This window comes from Rhinolophus sinicus, linkage group LG04, assembly GCF_036562045.2.
Source record: "Rhinolophus sinicus isolate RSC01 linkage group LG04, ASM3656204v1, whole genome shotgun sequence".
In the NCBI taxonomy this organism is placed as follows: Eukaryota; Metazoa; Chordata; class Mammalia; order Chiroptera; family Rhinolophidae; genus Rhinolophus; species Rhinolophus sinicus.
Genome location: NC_133754.1, coordinates 111,165,674 through 111,188,382, shown reverse-complemented (window position 1 = coordinate 111,188,382; position 22,709 = coordinate 111,165,674).

Sequence of the window (22,709 nt, the reverse complement as noted above, 5' to 3'; positions counted from 1 at the left end):
CAGGACCTCAGAATATGACTGTATTTGGGGATGGGCCTTTAGAAGTGGGTAAGGTAAAATGAGGGCATTAGGGTGGCCCTAATCCAATGTGACTGATGTCCTTATGAGAACAGAAGATTAGGATACAAACACACACAGAGGGAAGCCCATATGAGGACACAGGGAGAAGACGGCCATCGACACACCCAGGACAGAGGAGTCACAAGAAACCAGCCCTGCCCACACCTTGATCTTGAACATACATCCTCCAAACTGTGAGAGGATAACTGTCTGTGGTTTAGTTGCCCCATCTGTGTATTTGTTATGGGGCCCGAGCTGACCGAGAGACACTTGTGCAAATGCACTTCCTGGAGCCAGCTCTGCCTTCTCCATGAAGCTGACCTGGGTTTCAGGACACACGGATCTCACTGAGCTGCCTAGGGTATCTACCCAGCCTGTCACCAGTGAGTCCTTTTTATTATTCTCTTTTATATTCTTATGCTTTGAAAGACTTATTAGTTAATAATTCATTTTCCATGTTTATAACTAATAATTGGAGTTTTTGAGCAGACAGCAATATTAATTTTGTCACACACACATATCCAATGGGAAAATGGCCACAATATCTTTGTCAGCAATGTTGATGGTAAAGGTCTGATTCCTTTTGGGCTTTTTGAAATGTTAAAAATAGCATGTGGATGACTTTTACTGCCTTTTTGGTCCCTGAGCTGTCCAAGGGCCTTGGCTATTTTAGGCCAGGAAAGGTAAAATCAGAGAAAAACCCAGAACAGACAAGTATACCAATAGTTGTGTAAATGGGACTAAATCCCTTACTTAGGGTCTTTTGGAGATCATGTCACATTTGGAAGGCATAGGAAATTTAAGATTTATTGTACTCACATGTTCCAGAGAGCAAGGCCCAGCACACCCAGAGGGCCACACATGTCACAAGAAGGAGGGTTGAGCTCAGCGGGCAGGAAACCAGGCTGGGAGAGGGGGGTGGGCAAGCATCTTTGTCGGGGCCCTGGGGAAGGACTCCACTTTGAACATACTAGGTCAGCAGAAGGGTAGGAAGAGAACGGGGCCTCCTGAAACAGATCTCCCGGGCACCTGGGAGAAGGTGGGGATGCGAAGGGCTCACACAGGCGGCTGGGCTCCGGCTGTGGAGGTACATCCCACGTGTCCCCAGCTTACTCACATAAGTCACTCCTGAAAACCCTGTTACTGAGGGCCAGCTGTTCAATGCAAAATATTTCCATTCATACTTTCCTATATTCCTGATTCCTTGACATTTATTACACATTTGTAAATTATATGATATATTATACATTTAAATATATTTGTTAACCTAGAAATAAAAGAGTTTTCAAAGTGAAAAGCAATAAACATTTATTGAGATTAATAAGACCAGATATTGGGGAAGCAGTGACTGGGCAGAAGTCCAAATAGTGTTCCAATTTGGAGACAAAAGCAATGGGTATTTTTATGAGAAGGGGAAGGAGAACAATTACATCAATAGAAGAAAGGCATTTCTATTGGTGCAGACAAGCTAACACAGTGATGCTCATTATAAATAATATTTTCTTTATTTTTAAAAAGATTTTAATCAAAATATCAGTAACATACAATATTATATTAGTTTCAGGTGTACGTAAACCATAGTTATTCAACATTTATATACCTAAAGAAGTGATCACCATAATAAGTTCAGCAACAATCTGGCACTGTACCATGCTTTCACAATATTATTGACTATATTCTCTATACTGTACATTATAAGCCATGACATTTATGTCATACCTGGAAATTTAAACCTCTCCCTCTCCTTCATCTTTCCCTCACTTTAAAAATTTTTCATTACAGTTGACATTCAATATTTTTTATATTAATTTTAAGTGTACAGCATAATACTTAGACATTATATAATTTAAAAACTTATCGAGAATGTCATCAAAATGGCGGCATGAGGTGAGCCTCTGGAAATCTCCCCTGGAATTTACAACAAATTGAACAACTATAACTCCACAAAGGACTCCCTGCAAAGCAGACAGGCAAGACGAAGAGGCCCACTACTGAATTCACCTAAAGGTAGGCAAATTGTGTGAGCGGGGGAAGAGGGAAGGGAGAAGTGCGGAAACAGAGCTGCGTGGGCACAGGACGCAGACCTAGCTCAGTGCGCCGAGCTCGCTGCTTCCCGGAACCACCGCAGCTGCGGGAGAGGGAAGAACTCGGACTGCTAGGGCTCCGCTTGTGGCCCACAGGGCTGAGGGGGCAGCATATAACACGGCTGAACCCAACGCTCACGGCAGAGACCTCGGAGAAAAGACTGAGGGAAGAAGGTTAAAAACGGTGGTTTAAGCCCTCACTGCCATAGAGAACGAAGCCTTAGGCACTGAGACTAGCTGCCCCCTCCCTACCCTCCCAGAGCTCGCCCCGCCCCCACCTACCCAGTGCTAGAAGCGACACAGTAGCAGTGTCAGGTCAAAAGACCAGAATATTTGCAGTTCTGAGAACTGTGGTCCACAGACATGGACTCGCAGCCCAACTAGTTCTGGCAAAGGGAAGGGAGCTGAAAGCAGGACTGGCTATGATAGTGGTCGCCACCATTGCTCTGGGCCACCTCTCACACCCCCACCCCGCCCCTGTCACCACCTCTCTGGGTGGATACCTGCAGGAGTAAACAAAGCTGCTGAAACACACAGGCTCTGAATCTGGTGCAGGAAAAGCTTTGGAACTTCAAAAGCTCTCTGTATCCCCACACATGGATGTGGCGCCCTATGGCCCAGGCAAACTGTTAACAGAGGAGAAGCCCACCTTTCAGGGAATCCCCCCATTGTGTGAGAAGCTGGGATAGTGCAGAGAAAACATAACACTACAGTGTGAGAGAGAAAAAAAGGCTGCAGTCAGAGCGAAAATAGAACATTCTACCAACAATTACTGGAAAACAAAAGAAAGACCTCTTCCTATCAACCTGTTGCAGAAGCCACTCCTGCAGATGTCTAGGAAGCGAAATAATAAATCATTAATTGCCATGAATAACCAAGGCAACAAGACCACTCAGAAAGAAAGTGAAAAGTCTCCAGAAAAGGAACTTGCAAGAAAACACAGAAAGACAGTTTAAAGAACTCAGAACCACAACCAAATAACAACATGAACATTTACCAAAGAGATTGAAATTTTAAAAAAGAACCAGATAGAACTCCTGAAGATTAAGAACTCAATAGAAGAAGTGAAGAATGAAATAGCCAGCTTAGGTAGTAGAGTTGACCAGATGGAGGAAAGAATCAGTGACATCGAAGATAGAAACCTGGAAATGACACGGATGGAAGAAGAAAGAGACTTGAGACTTAAAAGAAATGAAAGAACTCTACAACTTTCTGACTCCATCAGAAAGAGCTATATAAGAATAATGGGGCTGGGAGATGATGGTAAGGGGGATCAAATACATGGTGATGGAAGTAGAACTTATTCTGGGGGGTGAACACACAATGGGATTTATAGATGATGTGATACAGAATTGTACACCTGAAATCTATGTAATTTTACTAACAATTGTCACCCCAATAAATTAAAAATAAATAAATAAATAAATAACTCCAGGAAAAAAAATAGAATAATGGGCATACCAAGAAGGAGAAGAAAGGGAGAAGGGAACAGAGAGTATATTCAAACAAATAGTCCATGAGAACTTCTCAAACTTATGGAAAGAACTGGATCCTTGAATCCAAGAAGCAAATATAACACCGAATTACCTCAACCCCAACAGGCCTTCTCCAAGGCACACTGTATTGAAGCTGTCTAACATCAATGACAAAGAAAGAACCCTCAAGGCAGCCAGGGAAAAGAAGACGGTAACCTACAAAGGAGAGCCCATTAGCTTATCATCAGATTTTTCAGCAGAAACTCTACAAGCCAGGAGGGAGTGGAACCAGATATTCAAACTATTGAAAGAGAGAAATTGTGAGTCAAGAATAATATACCCAGCAAGATATCTTTTTTTTTTTTTTTTTTTTTCATGCATTTTTGGAGCAAAGCTTATTTATTCAAATTATCTTTATAGTTGGATTCCATCATGTTAAAGGATTTTACCAGAACTCTTAGGTGTCATATTCAAAGCGGTAGATTTCTTATTTCATAATTAATATTATTATTATTTGGTAGAGATAAAGGGACTCAATTTGAGGGTTCAGTTAGAATTTTATATTATTCCCTGGAGATTTTTCCTATTAAATATGCAAATTGAATCTTTTGTTTGAGGATCCCAAAACAGTTCTTGGTAACAATGATAACTTTTCACATTTCATGGAATGGCCAACTACATCTAAAGAACTGCAGAGGCTTTATTTTTTATTCTAAGGTATCAGAGACATCTTGACTTTTATTTTTATAACTTTGATTGTCAGAGAAAATTCCTTGTCTTGACCCTCCTTTTAAAGCAGGTGCATTGGGACCTCAATGGCTAGAATAAAGAGGATTAAATTAACCTCAAATTCTCATGCATCTGTACTGCACTCCAAGGGCTGGGGTGGTCCTGATTTTCTGAAGAATAGAATTTTGACTCTTGATTCACAGGTAATTTGGAGTCTCAACCTGACATCCTTTGCCCTAAAAGGTGGTAAGAAAACTCCCAGCCCACAGAAACAGGTGACTCTAACAGTTCCCCATTAAAGCTTGGTTACAAGCAAAGAGATCCTCTGAGCACCTCTGTGGAAGTAAGAGATCCTCTCTGCCTACACCCCAAGCCTATCATAGGTCAGAAGCTTTGAGCCAGAAATACCCTATGGACTGAACTGTTCTTCCTTACCTGCCCACCCAGATTCATGTGTTGAACCCCTCTAATATGATGGTATGTGGAGATGGGCCTTTGGGAGATAATTGGGTTTAGATGGGATTAGTGCCCTTCTAAGAAGAGACACCAGGAAGCTTGCTGTCTCTCTCTCCATGTCATGTGAGGACAGTGTGAAAAGGCAGCTGTCTGCAAGGCAGGAAGAGAGTCTCATCAGAAACCTGCCATGCTGGCACTCTGATCTCAGATGCCCAGCCTCCAGGACTATGAGGAAATAAATTTCTGTTGTTTAAGCCACTTAACCTACAGTATTTTGTTATAGCCAACTCGGACCGAATAATAAAAACTCCAGAAGCACAAGTTGGGTATGTAGAGGATTCAAATATTCTTGCTTGTCCCTTGGAGACTTTTCATTAAACATATAATTCTCCTGTGTTATCTCAATTCTTATCCATCTTGAGGATTTTCTAAAAACAGCTCAAAGAAGTCATGGCCTACTACTTAAAGCAAGGAGGCCCTCAATTCTGAGAGAAGCTCATCCCACTTCACCCGACGCGAAGGGGGGAGCTGGTGGGGCACAGCGGGCCCTTGCTTGTACCTAGCGAGCCGGGTCCGGGTCTGCAGGGTGGTCCTGGGTGGGCTTCTTTGGAATCCTGTTGACTCTGCCAAGTAAATGTTGATGTAAGAAACATCCAAACCTGTCGAGAAATTTTATAACAGTTTAAGCCAAACTGATGACATATGCCAGGGAGTAAGATCTCAAATGCTCCAGAGAATAACAGTTTTGCAATTTCTTTTATGTATTTGAAATTAAGGACGGCATGTACAAAAGATTACATGGAAGTCCCCAGCAAGATATCTTTAGATATGAAGGGGGAATAAAGACCTTTCCAGACATACAGAAGCTGAGGGAATTTTCTAATACACGACCTGCACTACAAGAAATACTAAAGGAGGCTATTCGCCCACCACCAACAGGGACAATTGGTGGCAACCAAAACATAAAAAGGGGAGGGGGGAGATTAAAGGCCTGGACCGGATATGGGAATGGAGAAAGCAAGCATGCTGAAGAAAATGGAATACTCTAAATATCAAACTTTCTTTTACATAAACTTAATGATGACCACTCAAAAAAATAAATAAATAAATAAATCCAGAACTGAAATACATTGTGTAATAAAAGAAGACACAAAGGGAAAATCGTACAATACAACCACACAGAAATAATAGACAACAACAAAAAAGACAAAGAAACAATACAGACACAGTATTACCAGAAAACTAAAGATAGAATGATAGGAAATCCTCACATATCAATAATCACCCTAAATGTAAATGGACTGAACTCACCAATAAAAAGGCACAGAGTAGCATATAGAATCAAAAAACTAAACCCAACCATATGCTGTCTCCAAGAGACACATTTCAGCTACAAGAACAAGCACAGACTCAAAGTGAAAGGGTGGAAATTGACACTCCAAGCAAATGGTATCTAGAGAAAATCAGGTGTAGCTATACTGATATCAGATAAAACAGACTTCAGAGTGAAAAAAGTAACAAGAGACAAAGATGGATATTTCATAATGGTAAAGGGGACTATACAACAAGAAGACGTAACACTCATCAATATTTATGCTCCCAATCAGGGAGCACCAAATATAGCAAGAAATTACTAACAGAACTAAAGGGAGAAATTGACCAAAACACAATTATACTAGGGGATTTAAATACATCATTGACATCTATGGATAGATCATGCAAACAGAAATAAATAACAAAATAGCAGCCCTAAATGACACATTAGATGAAATGGACATAATTTACATTTATAGAGCACTTCATCCTAAATCATCAGACTGTACATTTTTTTCTAGTGTACATGGAACATTCTCAAGGATAAATCACACATTGGGACATAAAACTAACCTCAGCAAATTTAAGAAGATTGAAATCATACCAAACATATTCTCTGATCACAAGGCTTTGAAATTGGCTATCAACTGCAAAAAGAAAGCAGGAAAAAACACAAATACATGGAGATTAAACAACTTACTTTTAAAGACCAACCGGGTCAAAGAAGAAATTAGAGGAGAGATCCAAAGATACACAGAACAAATGAGAATGAAAACATATCCTAACAAAAATTTTGGGATGCAGCAAAAGCAGTTTTAAGAGGGAAATTTATATCATGACAGGCCTATCTCAAGAAACAGGAAAAATCCCAAATAAATAACCTCACGTTACACCTTAAAGAACTAGAAAAAGAAGAACAAATGAAACCCAATGTCAGCAGAGGAAAGGAAATAATAAAAATCAGAGCAGAAATAAATGAAATAGAGAACAAAAAAAAAAAATAGAAAAAATGAATGTGACAAAGAGTTGGTTCTTTGAAAGGATTAACAAAATTGACAAATCCTTTACTAGACTCCCTAAGATAAAAAGAGAGAGGACAGTAATTAACAAAATCAGAAATGAAAATGGGAAAGTTATCACGGATGCCACAGAAATACAAAGGATCATCCAGGAATACTATGAGGGACTATATGCGACCAAATTCAATAACCTAGAAGAAATGGACAAGTTCTTAGCAACATATAGCCTTACTAGGCTAAACCAGGAAGAAACTGTAAAATCTAAACAGACTGATCACCAGAAACGAAATTGAATCAGTCATCCCCAACCTTCCCAAAAGCAAAAGTCTGGGACAAGATGCTTCCCTAGTGAATTCTACCAAACCTTCAAAGAGGATTTAATACCAATCGTGCTCAAACTCTTCCAAAAAATTGAAGAAGAGACAGTACTCCCTAACTCATTTTATGAGGCCAACATTACCCTGATACCAAAACCTGGTAAGGACAGCACAAAAAAAGAAAACTACAAACCAATATCTCTGATGAATACCGATGCAAAAATCCTAAATAAAATTCTAGCAAATCAAATACAACAATGCATTAAAAAGATTATTCATCACGACCAAGTGGTGTTGATCCCTGGGGCAAAAGGATGGTTCAACATCCGCCAATCCATCAATGTGATACATCACATAAACAAAATAAGGGACAAAAATCATATGATTATATCAATTGATGCAGAAAAAGCATTTGACAAGATACAACATCCATTTATGATTAAAACACTTAATAAAATAGGTATAGAAGGAAAATACCTTAACATAATAAAGGCCGTATATGACAAACCCTCAGCTAATTTCATAATTAATGGTGAAAAACTGAAGCCCTTTGCTCTACGTTCAGGAACATGACAGGGCTGTCCCCTATCACCTCTGCTTTTCAACATAGTGTTGGAAGTCCTTGCCAGAGCAATCAGGCAAGAGAAAGAAATAAAAGGCATCCAAATTGGGAATGAAGAAGTTAAATTATCACTCTTTGCAGATGACATGATGCTATATATAGAAAACCCTAAAGACTCCACCAAAAAGCTATTAGAAACAATCAAGGAATACAGTAAAGTTGCCGGCTACAAAATCAATGCACAAAAGTCCATTGCTTTCCTATATACTAACAATGAAATCTCAGAAATGAAATAAGCAAAGAAATTCCTTTTGCAATTGCAGCAAAAAGAATGAAATACCTAGGAATAAACTTAACCAAGGATGTGAAAGAACTATATGCTGAAAACTACAAGACATTCTAAAAAGAAATTGAAGAAGACACAAAAAAATGGAAAGACATTCCATGCTCATGGAGTGGAAGAATCAACATAGTTAAAATGGCTATAATACCCAAAGGAATATACAGATTTAATGCAATCCCAATCAAAATCCCAATGGCATTTTAAAAAAGAAATAGAACGAAAAATCATCAGATTGTTTGGAATCACAAAAGACCCCAAAGAGCCAAAGCAACCTTAAGAAAAAAGAACAATGCTGGAGGTATCACACTCCCTGACTTTAGCTTGTACTACAGGGCAACAATAATCAAAACAGCATGGTATTGGCAGAGAAACAGACACATAGACCAATGCAATAGAATTGAATAGAATTGAGAACTCAGAAATAAAACCACATAAATATGGACAGATAATTTTTGACAAAGAAGCAAAAAACAGAACGGAGGAAAGACAGCCTCTTCAATAAATGGTCCTGGCAGAATTGGAAAGACACGTGCAAAAGAATGAAACTGGACTGCTGTCTGTCACCACGTACCAAAATTAATTCAAAATGGATCAAAGAGTTAAGCATAAGTCCTGAAACAATAAACTGCATAGAAGAAAACATAAGTACTAAACTTATGGACCTTGGGTTCAAAGAGCGTTTCATGAATTTGACTCCAAAGGCAAGGGAAGTAAAAGCTAAAATAAATGAATGGGACTATATCAAACTTAAAAGCTTCTGCTCAGCAAAAGGAACCATCGACAAAATAAAGAGGCAACCAACTGTGTGAGAGAAGATTTTTGCAAACAGTGCCTCAATAAGGGGCTAATATCCAAAATATACAAGGAACTCATGCAACTCAACAACAAAAAAACAAACAACCCAATTGAAAAATGGGCAGACGACCTGAAGAGGTATTTCTTCAAAGAGGACATACAAATGGCAAATAGACATATGAAAAAATGCTCAACATCACTAATCATCACGAGAAATGCAAATAAAAACCACAATGAGCTATCACCTCACCCCAGTCAGAATGGCTATCATCAACAAGACAAATAGTAACAAGTGTTGGAGAGGCTGTGGAGAAAAAGGAACCCTCATACACTGTTGGTGGGAATGCAGACTGGTGCAGCCGTTATGGAAGGCAGTGTGGAGGTTTCTCAAAAAATAACGAATAGAATTACCATATGACCCAGCAATCTCTCTCCTGGGTATCTTCCCCCAAAATCCGAAAACATTTATCCATAAAGACACGTGTGCTCCAATGTTCATTGCAGCTTTGTTTGCGGTGGCCAAGACATGGAAACAACCAAAATGTCCTTCGATAGATGAATGGATGAAGAAGTTGTGGTATATATACCCAATGGAATACTATTCGGCGGTAAGAAAAGATGATATAGGAACATTTGTGACAACATGGATGGATCTTGAGAGTGTAATGCTAAGCGAAATGAGTCAGACAGGAAAAGCAGAGAAACATATGATTTCACTGATATGGGGTATATAAACCAAAAACAACAAAAGAACAAGACAAACCAATGAAAAACAAAAACTCATAGGCACAGGTAATAGTTTAGTGGTTACCAGAGGGTAAGGGGGTGGAGGGTGGTAGATGAGGGTAAAGGGGATCAAATATAGGGTGATGGAAGGAGAACTGACTCTGGGTGGTGAACACACAATGGGATTTATAGGTGATGTAATACAGAATTGTACACCTGAAATCTATGTAACTTTACTAACAATTGTCACCCCAATAAACTTCAATTAAAAAAAAAACAAATTATAAGTGACATTCAATATTAATCTACTTCAGCTTCACGTGTACAGCGCAGTGGTCAGGCATCTACACAGTCCATGAAGTGGTCACCCTAATAAGATAAGTGCCCAACTACACCCCACAAGATCTTTACATTATTGCTTATATCTGCAAACTGTCTTTCAGATTCCTGTGGCAATATTGTGGGTATCAATTTGTACTTTCTAATCCCCTCATTTTCTCTCCTATCCCCACCCTCCTCCCATCTAGCAACCATCAGTTTTTTCTTTATGTCTGTGACTGTATCTGTTTAGTTTGCTCATTTATTCTGTTCTTTAGATTCAGAGATCATATAGTATTTGTCTTTCTCCGTCTGACTTATTTCACTTAGCATAATAGTCTCTAGGCCCATACATATCGTTGCAAATGATAAGGTTTCATTCTTCTTTATGGCCAAGTAATATTCCATTATATAAATGTACCACAGTTTCTTTGTATCTGGATGCAGCTGTACCTGGATTTCAAGGCCCACGTTGCAGAGGGTCCATGAGGTGGCAGCAGCCAGCTGCAGGGAACGGCCTGTCGGGCTAGATTGTCCATGTCTGGAAAGTGGGTTCCAGGGCCTGGTGCTGGAGTCTAGAGTTTCTCCAAATGGCGTTGGGGATTAACTATTGCTGAAATGCCTGCAAAGTGAATTTCAGTGAACTAACTTATATTTCTGCATTGATTTCCATGGTAAAATCAGAAATTCTGCCCCATGGAAAACCATTTTAGCCACAAGTTGTAATAAACTATTATACTTTAAAATGCACTACTTTAGAATGAAAATTGCAACTTTCCCAGGAAACCGAATAAAATAAATCACAAAGCACACACTGTGGATGAAAAGTTCAGGTAACGTGTGAGGAAGTACATTCACTTGGGCAAAACCATAGCAGGGCACACGGTCTCCTTTTGGATGCATTAAAATTTCAGCTATTTTTGTAAAGAGCGTTTATCTTTTGCATGTGATCATTTCCTTGTTTCCCACTGTACAAGTATGTTTAGGTCTCTGTTTGCCGTCCTTTAAGTTTGTCATGAGAGTGGTCTCTATTATTTTATAAATACTTGTTTCCATGGTTTAGTTCTTGTAAGTGTGGGGACTCGCCCCGAATCAAGTTTAAAAATCCAAGTCAGAAGGGATGTTACGGTAATTAAGCTCTGTGTTTCGCCATTAGAAAGAATCCCCTTCACAACACAATACCCACGGTGGACGCGACCAACTGTATCTGACCACCTGTGAGGCTCACAGGGTGTTCCATGACCGTCCACGGCACGGAGTGTGTGTGTGGGGGACCATCCCCCAAGTGAGGTTTTCCTCACCTGAACTGAGCAGAGTTGGTCTCCTCGTTGGAGCCTTTGTCCTCCTGTGACAGGGACCAAAGTGATGCTTCCCTCAGGACCAGCAGAGCCCCGAGAGTCTGCTCTGCATGCTCGGCGGCCTCCTGAGCGAGTGAGCCCGCAAAGATCAAGTGAAGGACACAACCTGAAATGAGATGCCTCCTTTCTGTGTGGTACACCCCCATGCTTCATCTGATCTACAAGGTCCCCACGCTGTCCTGTCTGCCCATTCAGGATTCTGGGGACTCTTCCTCTGAAGAACCCAGAAAACCCACAGTCCTCCAAGGATGGAGGGGCAGGGCCAAGCTCAGGGAGCCATGGCGCATCCCACTGGGAAAGGAAAACCTGGCGTTGCTAAGAGATAGAGGCCCCTAGAGGCGCCACCCGGATGCACCCACACCAGTGGACCCAGGCTCCCAGTAGGTGCCAAGAATGAAGCAAGACAGCAGTTTTCTCACTGGGCTGTCTCGGCTATGCTGGGAAAGGAATAGGGCAGATTCCTGAAGCCAGAAGGGATTTAGAACTCTGTTGAGTAGAGACAGATGCCGTGACGTACCTTCAGTCCTACAGAATGAGAACCTTCCCAACCCCAGGTAGGTGTGGTGTGACTCCAAACTCTCTTCCGCAGAGTGCAGCCTCCTGAGCGAGCGGGCCAAGGCACCTGCATTCTGCTGTTCCTTCTCTTTCCTTCTCATGCCGTCATGTTCTTACTCATTCTGTGAGTACAGACAGCTTCTTCCTGTCCCACTGCTTCCCAGAATGACTTCTGTTAGCTGATGACAAGATGTCTCTCTAGAAAGAAGTATCTCCACCAGGATTCAGTCTGCTGAACCAGTCTTCATGGTCTAATTTTCTTCGTCACAAATGTTTCCTGAGTTGTTTTTATAACTGATTTTCAGGTTTGCTTGTCTTGGGTGCAGAGGGTTCTGTTGGGGGGCAGCAGGGAGAACTGACCCCATTGGGCCGCCCACCTGCCCGTGTAAAGAGGCCAGAGGCACACGTGGGGAGAGGGTACATGTCTGTGCTGCACGGGAGAACCCCAGACCAGCTGTTCCCCAAGTGCATGTCCCAGAACAGCAGTCCCTCCCCCACTACATGAGAACCAGTGGGGAGCCCAGGGGTCTGTCTGTCCTAAGCCCTCTATGGATCCTTCCCAGACTCAGGTTGGAGAACCACGCCCCAGATGGATGTCTTCTAGCTGTTTAGTGTCACTTGTCACATACCTGTGAACAAATATGCCAGCAGAAGTCAAATTAGACATAACAATCTCAACTCTTTCTGTCAGGCATCTCAGAAAGACTTGACAAGCCTCTCCTACTGGGCAGTCTAGAATTCTGACGAGTAAAGGAGACTCACAGGAAAGAAAGACATGGTAGGGAAAAGCTGGGTTTTTCCCAATGCAGAAGATGGAAAACAGAGGTTTTCCCATTATGTCATCTCTATACCATTATTGTTAATTCACCTACTAGGACAGGAAGCAGTGTAGGCTCATTTAGTTATCTCTTCAGTCTTCTTTAATTCATAAAATTTCCACAGCTTTGTCTATCAAGAAACTGATATATTTTTAAAGAATTTGGTCAGTGTTTCCCTTTTAAATAGAAATGATGTCATTTTGGTTTGGGGTGGCATTTCATCATAGTTACATTTATGTTCTGTATTTCAGGCTGGAATAATGCATAAATGAGATTGGGTCCTGTCAGGAATATCATTGATCTTCAATTATTTCTTTACGTCTGTACTCCTTGCTAGATACTAATCACCAAGATGACAGTGACAAGTGTCATTCTATTTACATTTTTAGCTCCAGAACTAACTGCAGGGTCTGGCATATCACAGGTGATGAATAAAGACTGGATGACGACCAAAGTGACAAACTCGATTTTCAACTAACTTTTCAGAGCCCTGCCTGGAAGTGAGACACAACTTCACACTATTATCAAGATAACCTTGTTGATACTAAATTCAAATGGGTCAGCATGGGACCCCTGACTCCTTGTATCGCTCAAGAAGTAGAGCTAAGCTAGGTTTATGTCCTTTGATGGCTCCTCTCCTGCCTTTTACTGTTGCAAGATGCACAATCCTCACTGAGCAGCAAGCACGCCCTGTTCTGAGCAGCCTCAGTGGAAGAGGATGCGTGTTTCTCTTTGTGTTGCCAAAAAAGCTGAAGGCTATTTTTTTCTCAGACAGTAGTAAACACATATTAAATCAACTGTGATCATCTGCTAAACGTATTTCATAAACAAGTAAGCCAGAGCTAGATTTTTTGAGCCTTTAAAATGTCCTGTCAGCTACTAAAAATATCCTGTCAGCCTTGAGCACCAGGCCATCAAGCCGGAAAAATGAAGCATTTCTGAAAAAGAATTCGGAGGCGGTTGGTGAAGACACATTGAAATCCATTGTGAATCTAATTTTTGAAGAATGAGAAGCAGTGATAACATTGATGTGTGTTTATCCTAAATGAGAAGAATGAGTGAATCCCACCCACATTGTAGGACGCACAGTTCAGTGAGATTCTGCACACATGGAATTTTCTCCTATTGCTTTTCAGGAGTGTTATCTGTGGTTGGTTTGTCAAACAGGTATATGTCATTAGAATGGCAAGATGAAAGCTAAAAAAATTAAAAATAAGAATATGTCTATATGTTTATATACATTGAATAAAGTTTCCTAAATATGAAAATGATTTGCAGAGTTTGACATTAAAAAAAACACCTCATTTGAAAAGTATCTACAGGAACAAACTGTTACTAAAACGGAGAGAGAAAGAGAGAGAGAGAGAGAGAGAGAGAGAGAGAGAGAGAGAGAGAGAGAGAGAGAGAGAGAAAGGAAGGAAGAAAGGGGAGGCAGAAATGATCCTTGATGAAGAGTGTTTTCTGCTGGGGTGTCCAATGCCCTTCAGGTGTCCCATTTAATTATCCCTTTTGTGATTCAACCGTTATCTATGAGCTTCTTGTTTTTAAAGAGCTCTGGGCTCTGCTTGCCAATGTTATGGCACACGATGAGGCGGGGTGTATGGGTGATAATGCATCGGTCCACACTGCTGGCATGTTTTCTGTCTGAACTCATCAGCTGCCAAAAGGACGCAGAGCTCTCTCTTTAAAGATAAAACAGTGAATAGTATTCCATTGTGTATATATACCACAACTTCTTTATCCATTCATCTATCGAAGGACATATTGGTTGTTTCCATGTCTTGGCCACTGCAAATAAAGCTGCAATGAACATTGGAGCACATATAAAATGTTTTCAGATTTTTTGTATAGATACCCAGGAAAGGGATTGCTGGGACATATGGTAATTCATGGACTGTGTAGATGCCTGACCACTGCGCTGTACACCTGAAGCTGAAGCTGAATAATATTGAATGTCAGTTATAATTTATTTTGTTTAATTGGAGTTTATTGGGGTGACAATTATTAGTAAAGTTACATAGATTTCAGGTGTACAATTCAGTATTACATCATCTATAAATCCCATTGTGTGTTCACCCCCCAGAATAAGTTCTCCTTCCATCACCATGCTGTTTTGATTATTGTAGCCCTGTAGTACAAGCCAAAGTCAGGGAGTGTGATACCTCCAGCACTGTTCTTTTTTCTTAAGGTTGCTTTGGCTCTTTGGGGTCTTTTGTGATTCCAAACAAATCTGATGATTTTTTGTTCTATTTCTTTAAAAAATGCCATTGGGATTTTGATTGGGATTGCATTAAATCTGTATATTGCTTTGGGTAATATGGCCATTTAAACTATGTTGATTCTTCCAATCCGTGAGCACGGAATGTCTTTCCATTTCTTTGTGTCTTCTTCAATTTCTTTTAAAAATGTCTTGTAGTTTTCAGCATATAGGTCTTTCACATCCTTGGTTAAGTTTATTCCTACGCATTTTATTCTTTCTGCTGCAATTGCAAAGGGAATTGTTTTTTTTTAAATTTCATTTTCTGAGATTTCATTGTTAGTATATAGGAATGCAATGGACTTTTGTACGTTGATTTTGTAACCGGCAACTTTACTGTATTTGTTGATTGTTTCTAATAGCTTTTTGGTGGAGTCTTTAGGGTTTTCTATATATAGCATCATGTCATCTGCAAAGAGTGACAATTTAACTTCTTCATTCCCAATGTGGATGCCTTTTATTTCTTTCTCTTGCCAGATTGCTCTGGCGGGGACTTCCAACACTATGTTGAAAAGCAGAGGTGATAGGGGACAGCCCTGTCGTGTTCCTGAACGCAGAGCAAAGGGCTTCAGTTCTCACCATTAAGTATGAGATTAGCTGAGGTTTTGTCATATATTGCCTTTATTATGTTAAGGTATTTTCCTTCTATACTTATTTTATTAAGTGTTTTAATCATAAATGGATGTTGTATCTTGTCAAATGCTTTTTCTGCATCAATTGATATAATCATAGGATTTTTGTCCTTTATTTTGTTTATGCGATGTATCACATTGATGGATTTGTGTATGTTGAACCCTCCTTGTGCCCTAGGGATGAACCCCACTTGGTCGTGATGAGTAATCTTTTTAATGCACTGTTGCATTCGGTTTGCTAGAATTTTGTTTAGGATTTTTGCATCTGTATTCATCAGAGCTATTGGTCTGTAGTTTTCTTTTTTTGTGTTGTCCTTACCAAGTTTGATATCAAGGTAATGTTGGCCTCATAAAATGAATTAGGGAGTACTGTCTCTTCTTCAATTTTTTGGAAGAGTTTGAGCAGGATTGGTATTAGATCCTCTTTGAAGGTTTGGTAGAATTCACTAGTGAAGCCATCTTGTCCCAGACTTTTGCTTTTGGGAAGATTTGGGATGACTGATTAAATTTCGTTACTGGTGATCGGTCTGTTTAGATTTTCCAGTTCTTCCTGGTTCAACCTCGGAAGGCTGTATGTTTCTAAGAACTTGTCCATTTCTTCTAGGTTATTGAATTTGGTGGCATATAGTCCTTCATAGTATTCTTGGATGATCCTTTGGATTTCTGTGGCATTCGTGATAACTTCCCCTTTTTCATTTCTGATTTTGTTTATTAATGTCTTCTCTCTTTTTATCTTAGAGAGGCTAGCCAAGGGTTTGTCAATTTTGTTAATCTTTTCAAAGAAGCAGCTCTTTGTCACATTAATTTTTTCTATTGTCTTTTTTCTCTATTTCATTTAGTTCTGCTCTGAATTTTATTATTTCCTTTCCTCTGCTGACCTTGGGTTTCATTTGTTCTTCTTTTTCTAGTTCTTTAAGGTGTAATGTGAGGTTATTTATTTGGGATTTTTCCTGTTTCTTGAGATAGGTCTATAATGATATAAATTTCCCTCTTAAAACTGCTTTTGCTGTATCTCAAAAATTTTGGTAGGGTGTATTTCATTCTCATTTGTTTCTATGTGTCTTTGGAGCTCTCCTCTAATTTCTTCATTGACCTGGTTGTTCCTTAAACATATGTTGTTTAATCTCCATGTATTTGTGGATTTTGCTGCTTTCTTTTTGCAGATGATAGCCAATTTCAAAGCCTTGTGATCAGAGAATATGTTTGGTATGATTTCAATATTCTTAAATTTGCTGAGGCTAGTTTTATGTCCCAATATGTCATCTATCCTTGAGAATGTTCCTTGTACACTAAAAAAAATGTGTAGTCTGATTTTTTAGGATGAAGTGCTCTATATATGTTAATTATGTCCATTTCATCCAATGTGCCATTTAGAGTTGGTATTTCATTATTTATTTTCTGTTTGCATGATCTATCCATAGCTGTCAATGATGTATTTAGGATCCCTAGTATAATTGTGTTTTGGCCAATTTCTCCCTTTAGTTCAGGTAGTAGTTTCTTGGTATATTTTGGTGCTTCCTGATTGGGGGCATAAATATTGATGACTGTTGTGTCTTCTTGTTGTATAGTCCCTTTTATCATTATGAATAGTCCATCTTTGTCTCTTGTTACTTTTTTCACCCTGAAGTCTGTTTCATCTGATATCAGTATAGCTACACCTGATTTTCTCTGGATACTATTTGCTTGGACCGACAATTTTCACCCTTTCACTTTGAGTCTGTGCTTGTCCTTGTAGCTGAGATGTGTCTCTTGGAGACAGCATATGGTTGGGTTTAGTTTTTTGATCCTATCTGCTACTCCGTGCCTTTTTATTGGTGAGTTTGGTCCATTTTTTAGGGTGATTATTGATATGTGAGGATTTCCTACCATTCTATCTTTAGTTTTCCAGTAAGACTGTGTCTGCATTGTTTCTTTGCCTTTTTGTTGTTGTCTATTATTTCTGTGTGGTGGTATTCTATGATGTTTCCCTCTGTTTCTTCTTTTATTACAGTATATATTTCAATTCTGGATTTTTTTGAGTGGTTATTGTTACGTTTATGTAAAGAAAGTTTGATATTTAGAGTATTCCATTTTCTTCATCATGCCTGCTTTCTCCATTCCCATATTCTGGTTCAGGCCTTTCCTCACCCCCTGTTTATGTTTTGGTTGCCACAAATTGTCCTTGTTGATGGTGGTCGAATAGCCTCCTTTAGAATTTCTTGTAGTGCAGGTCGTGTATTAGAAAATTCCCTCAGCTTCTTTATGTCTGGTAAGGTCTTTATTCTTCCGTCATATCTAAATACATCTTTGCTGGGTATATTGTTCTTGGCTCATAATTTCTCTCTTTCAATAGTTTGAATATTTGGTTCCACTCCCTCCTGGCTTGTAGAGTTTCTGCTGAGAAATCAGATGATAATTTAATGGGCTTTCCTTTAGGTTACCATCTTCTTTTCCCTGGCTGCCTTGAGGATTCTTTCTTTGTCATTGATTTTTGGCAGCTTCATTACAGTGTGCCTTGGTGAAGGCCTGTTGAGTTTGAGGTAATTTGGTGTTCTATTTGCTTCTTGGATTCGAGGATCCAGTTCTTTCCACAAGTTTGGGAAGTTCTCATCGACTATTTGTTTGAATATACTCTCTGTTCCCTTCTCTCTTTCTTCCCCTTCTGGTATGCCCATTCTTCTTATATTGCTCTTTCTGATGGAGTCAGAAAGTTGTAGAGTTCTTTCATTTCTTTTAAGTCTCAAGTCTCTTTCTTGTTCCATCCGTGTCATTTCCAGGTTTCTGTTTTCGATGTCACTGATTCTTTCCTCCATCTGGTCAACTCTGCTATCTAAGCTGGCTCTTTCATTCTTCATTTCTTCTATTGAGTTCTTAATCTCCAGGAATTCTGTTTGGTCCTTTTTTAAAATTTCAATTTCTTTGATAACATGTTCATGTTGTTATTTGGTTGTGTTTCTGAGTTCTTTAAATTGCCTTTCTGTGTTTTCTTGCATCTCATTGAGTTTTTTCAGAACTGTGATCTTGAATTCTGTGTCATTTCAGTCACATATTTCCATATCTTTAAGTTCATTTTCTGGAGACTTTTCACTTTCTTTCTGAGCTTTCTTGTTGCCTTGGTTATTCATGGTAATTAATGATTTATTATTTCTCTTGTTAGACATCTACAGGAGTGGCTTCTGCAACAGGTTGATAGGAAGAGGTCTTTCTTTTGTTTTCCAGTACGTGTTGGCAGAGTGTTTTCTTTTATCTCTGACTGAAGCCTTTTTTCCTCTCTCACACTGTAGTGTTATGCTTTCTCTGCACTATCCCAGCTTCTCACACAATAGGGGGATTCCCTGGAAGGCAGGCTTCTTTGTGAACAGTTCGCCTGGGTCATAGAATGTCACATCCGTGTGGGGATGTTGAGAGCTTTTGAAGTTCCAATACTCTTCCTGTACCAGATTCAGAGCCTGTGTGTTTCACCAGTTCTGTTTACTCCTTCGGGGATCTGCCCAGAAAGGTGGGGATAGGGGCAGGGTGGATTGTGAGAGGTGGCCCAGAGCAATGACAATGACCACCACCATAGCTGGTCCTGCTTCCACTGCTCCCTCCCCTTTGCTGGAACTAATTGGGCTGTGAATCTTTGTCTGCAACCACAGTTCTCAGAACTGCAAATATTCTGTTGTTTTGATCTGACACTGCTACTGTTCTGCTTCTAGCATCGGGCAGGTGGCGGTGGGGCGAGCTTTGGGAGGGTTGGGAGGGGGCGGCTAGTCTTAGTGCCTAAGGCTTCCATTTTCTGGACAGTGAAGGCTTAAACCACCGTTTTCAGCCTTCTTCCCTCAGTCTTTGCCCCGAGGTCTCTGCCGTGAGCGTTTGGTTCAGCAGTGTTATATGCTGACCCCTCAGCCCTGTGGGCCATAAGCGGAGCTCTAGCAGTCCAGATTCAGAGCCTGTGTGTTCCAGGATGGAGCGCGCTCGGAGCACTGAGCTATGTCTGCGTCCTGCGCCCGCGTGGCTCTGTCTCTGCACTTGTCGTTCCCTTCTTCCCCTGCTTACGCAATTTGCCCACCTTTAGATGAATTCTGTAATGGGCCTCTTCGTCTTGCCTGTCTGCTCTGCAGGGAGTCCTTTGTGGAGTTGTAGTTTTTCAATTTGTTGTAAATTCCTGGAGAGATTTCCAGAGCCTCACCTCATGCCGCCATTTTGATGACATCTCTATAGTTTAATATATATATATATAGTCATGGATGTGGAGTACAGAATAGGGAATAGAGTCAATGGAATTACAACATCTATATACGATGTCAGAGGGGTAGTAGATTATGGGAAGGAGGTTATCACTTTGTGAGGGGTATAAATGTCTAACTATTGCATTGTTTTGTACACCTGAAACAAACAAAAAAAATTGTGCCACCCTTGCAAAGACCAAGAATGAAGATGAATTTTCTTTGGGAGAATTTTATGGGTTTTTGCTGGGGAAAGGAGATGATTTGGAGAGAACAGGTCAGCCTTTAAGAGACTCTAAAGCATTCCAAATTAATGTTTCCTTCTGCCACGTGTCCCTCAGGATATTCTGGTACTTCAGGAAGGCAAATCCCATCAAAAATCCTTCCAAATTGTCCAACAAAAAAACCTGCACACAGATATTTACAGCAGCTTCATGCATAATCGCCCAAACTTGGAAGCAACCAAGATGTCCTTCAGTAGGTGATGGATAAATAAACTGTGGTCCACCCAGAAAATGGAATATTATTCGGTGCTAAAAGGAAATGACCTAGGAAGCCATAAAAGACATGGAGGAAACTTGAATGCACAATACTTGAATGCACAAGTGAAAGAAGCCAAACTGGAAAGGCTGCATACTGTATGATGCCAACTACATAACATTCTGGAAAAGGCAAAACTGCAGAAACAGTAAAATATCAGTGGTTGCCAAGGGTTAATGGGGGGCGGGGGATGGAATATAGAGAATTTGTAAGGCAGTGAAACTGTTCAGTGTGATGTACAATGGTGGATACATGTCATTATACTTAACAAAAAATCCTTCCAAATTGCAGGATTTGGCAGCGCTGTGTCCTCATGACACGTGGGCGTGCGGCTTCCTTTTCCACCAACCACGCTGCTCAGACCGAGGCTTCCCCAGGCTGGTCACTGGGACTATTTGCCCGACTCTTTCCCTCCTGACATATCTGAAACTCAAAGGACAGGTGAAGAAAATTCACCCAAGTGACATTCAGAAGTGCAGGGAGTGACACCTGGGAGCGCTTTCAAAGCTCAGAACTCCTGACATGTCCCAGGGCCTCCATCCACGCAGGCCTCAGGCCACAAACTTCAGGAGAAGGAAGCGAAAGGGGCCTGCAGGGCAGCCAGGTTGTGGTCCCTCAGCTCCCGGCCTCTGAGTGGCAGCACTGCCCTCTGTGCGCACCTGGCTCCTTTCAGCCCCACCAGGGAGGGCTCCCACCTGTGGCCTCAGTCTCAGATGTTTTGGGCTCCAACCTGAGCAGTAACCTGGCTCCTGAGGACCAAGAAGTCAGTAGCTTGACTCTGTGGCCTGTGGAACAGAGGCAGCCCTAGGGCTGTCGTTTTGTTGTTTTATAGCTTTTGTGTATTTTATTTTCTAGTTACAGAGTGAAATGTGTTCATCGTTAAAAGAAGTTATTAAAATAGACATGACAAGCAATGGATCTGCACTTGTTTGGGCTGACTCACCCTCAGCAGTGGGGTCAGCGTTTAGAATCGCTCTTCCCCTGCTTATGCCTCTTAGAATAACGCTCACAGCTATTAGTGTGTGATCTCCTCTCTCTCACACCCTCCATCTCAGTGTTCTCTGTATCTATGAACTTGGTTTAGTTTGCTTATTGTTTTGTTTTTAGATTCCACATATAAGTGAGATCATATGGTGTTTGCCTTTCTCTGTCTGACTTATTTCACTTAGCATAATACCCTCAAGTTTCATCCATGTTGTTGCAAATGGCAAAATTTCATCCTTTTTAATGTCTGAATAATACTCCATGGTATAAATGTAGCACCTCTTCTTTATCCAATCATCTATCAGTCAACACTTAGGTTGTTTTCATATCTTGGCTATTGTAAATCATGCTGCAGTGAACATGGGGTACATACTTCTTTTTGAATTAGTGTTTCTGTTTTCTTCAGATAAATACCTGAATGTGGCATTGCTGAATCATATGATAGTTCTATTTTTAGTTTTTGCATCGTCCTACCCTTTTCCTCCTAATCACCCTGAAGCAGACGGTAGTTCCTGAATTCCTCAGAAGGAATAGTTCAGTTGCCATGACTTGCCCAGTGGTTGAGTATTAAACAATCCTTCTGATGCTGGCGGAGCGAATCCCCCAGGGTGGGGACTCAAGCCCTGGGCCAAGAAGGTCCTTGGCTTCACGTGGGAAAGAACTTAAATATGAGCCAATACAGAGTTTAAGGGGAAAGTAAGTTTACTTAGCAGAGAGTGAGTAAGGAAAGGGCATCCCACACACGGAGTGACGGTCTCTAATCGCTAGTGGAAGGAGACCCCTTCTGCCCACCGGAGTAGTGTTTATATGTGCTTCTTGTTTCCATGGAAAATTTCTGCATGGGGAAAAGGAGGAAAGAAGAACAATGGTAAGTGTAACTTCTGCAAGGTACAAGAAGAATAGGGGCAGATTTATCTGTCACTTTTATGAGGTAGAACCTGTGGCTAGTTTGTCGTAGGTTTAATTATGGAAATGGCCATTACAATGGAATCTCTTTGCTCAATAGGCTTTGGTTGGTCTGTTCTGTGTGACTGATTAACATCTGCCTGAGGTCGGTGTCTGGTGGCAAGTAAGCAGCGCGCTTGGCATCCAGCCTCCTAGTTCCTTCCTTTGTAAAAATAGTCCTCATGCCCCTTCCCTATATGACTTCCACATAATTAACCTTGGCCCGCTGGCTGGC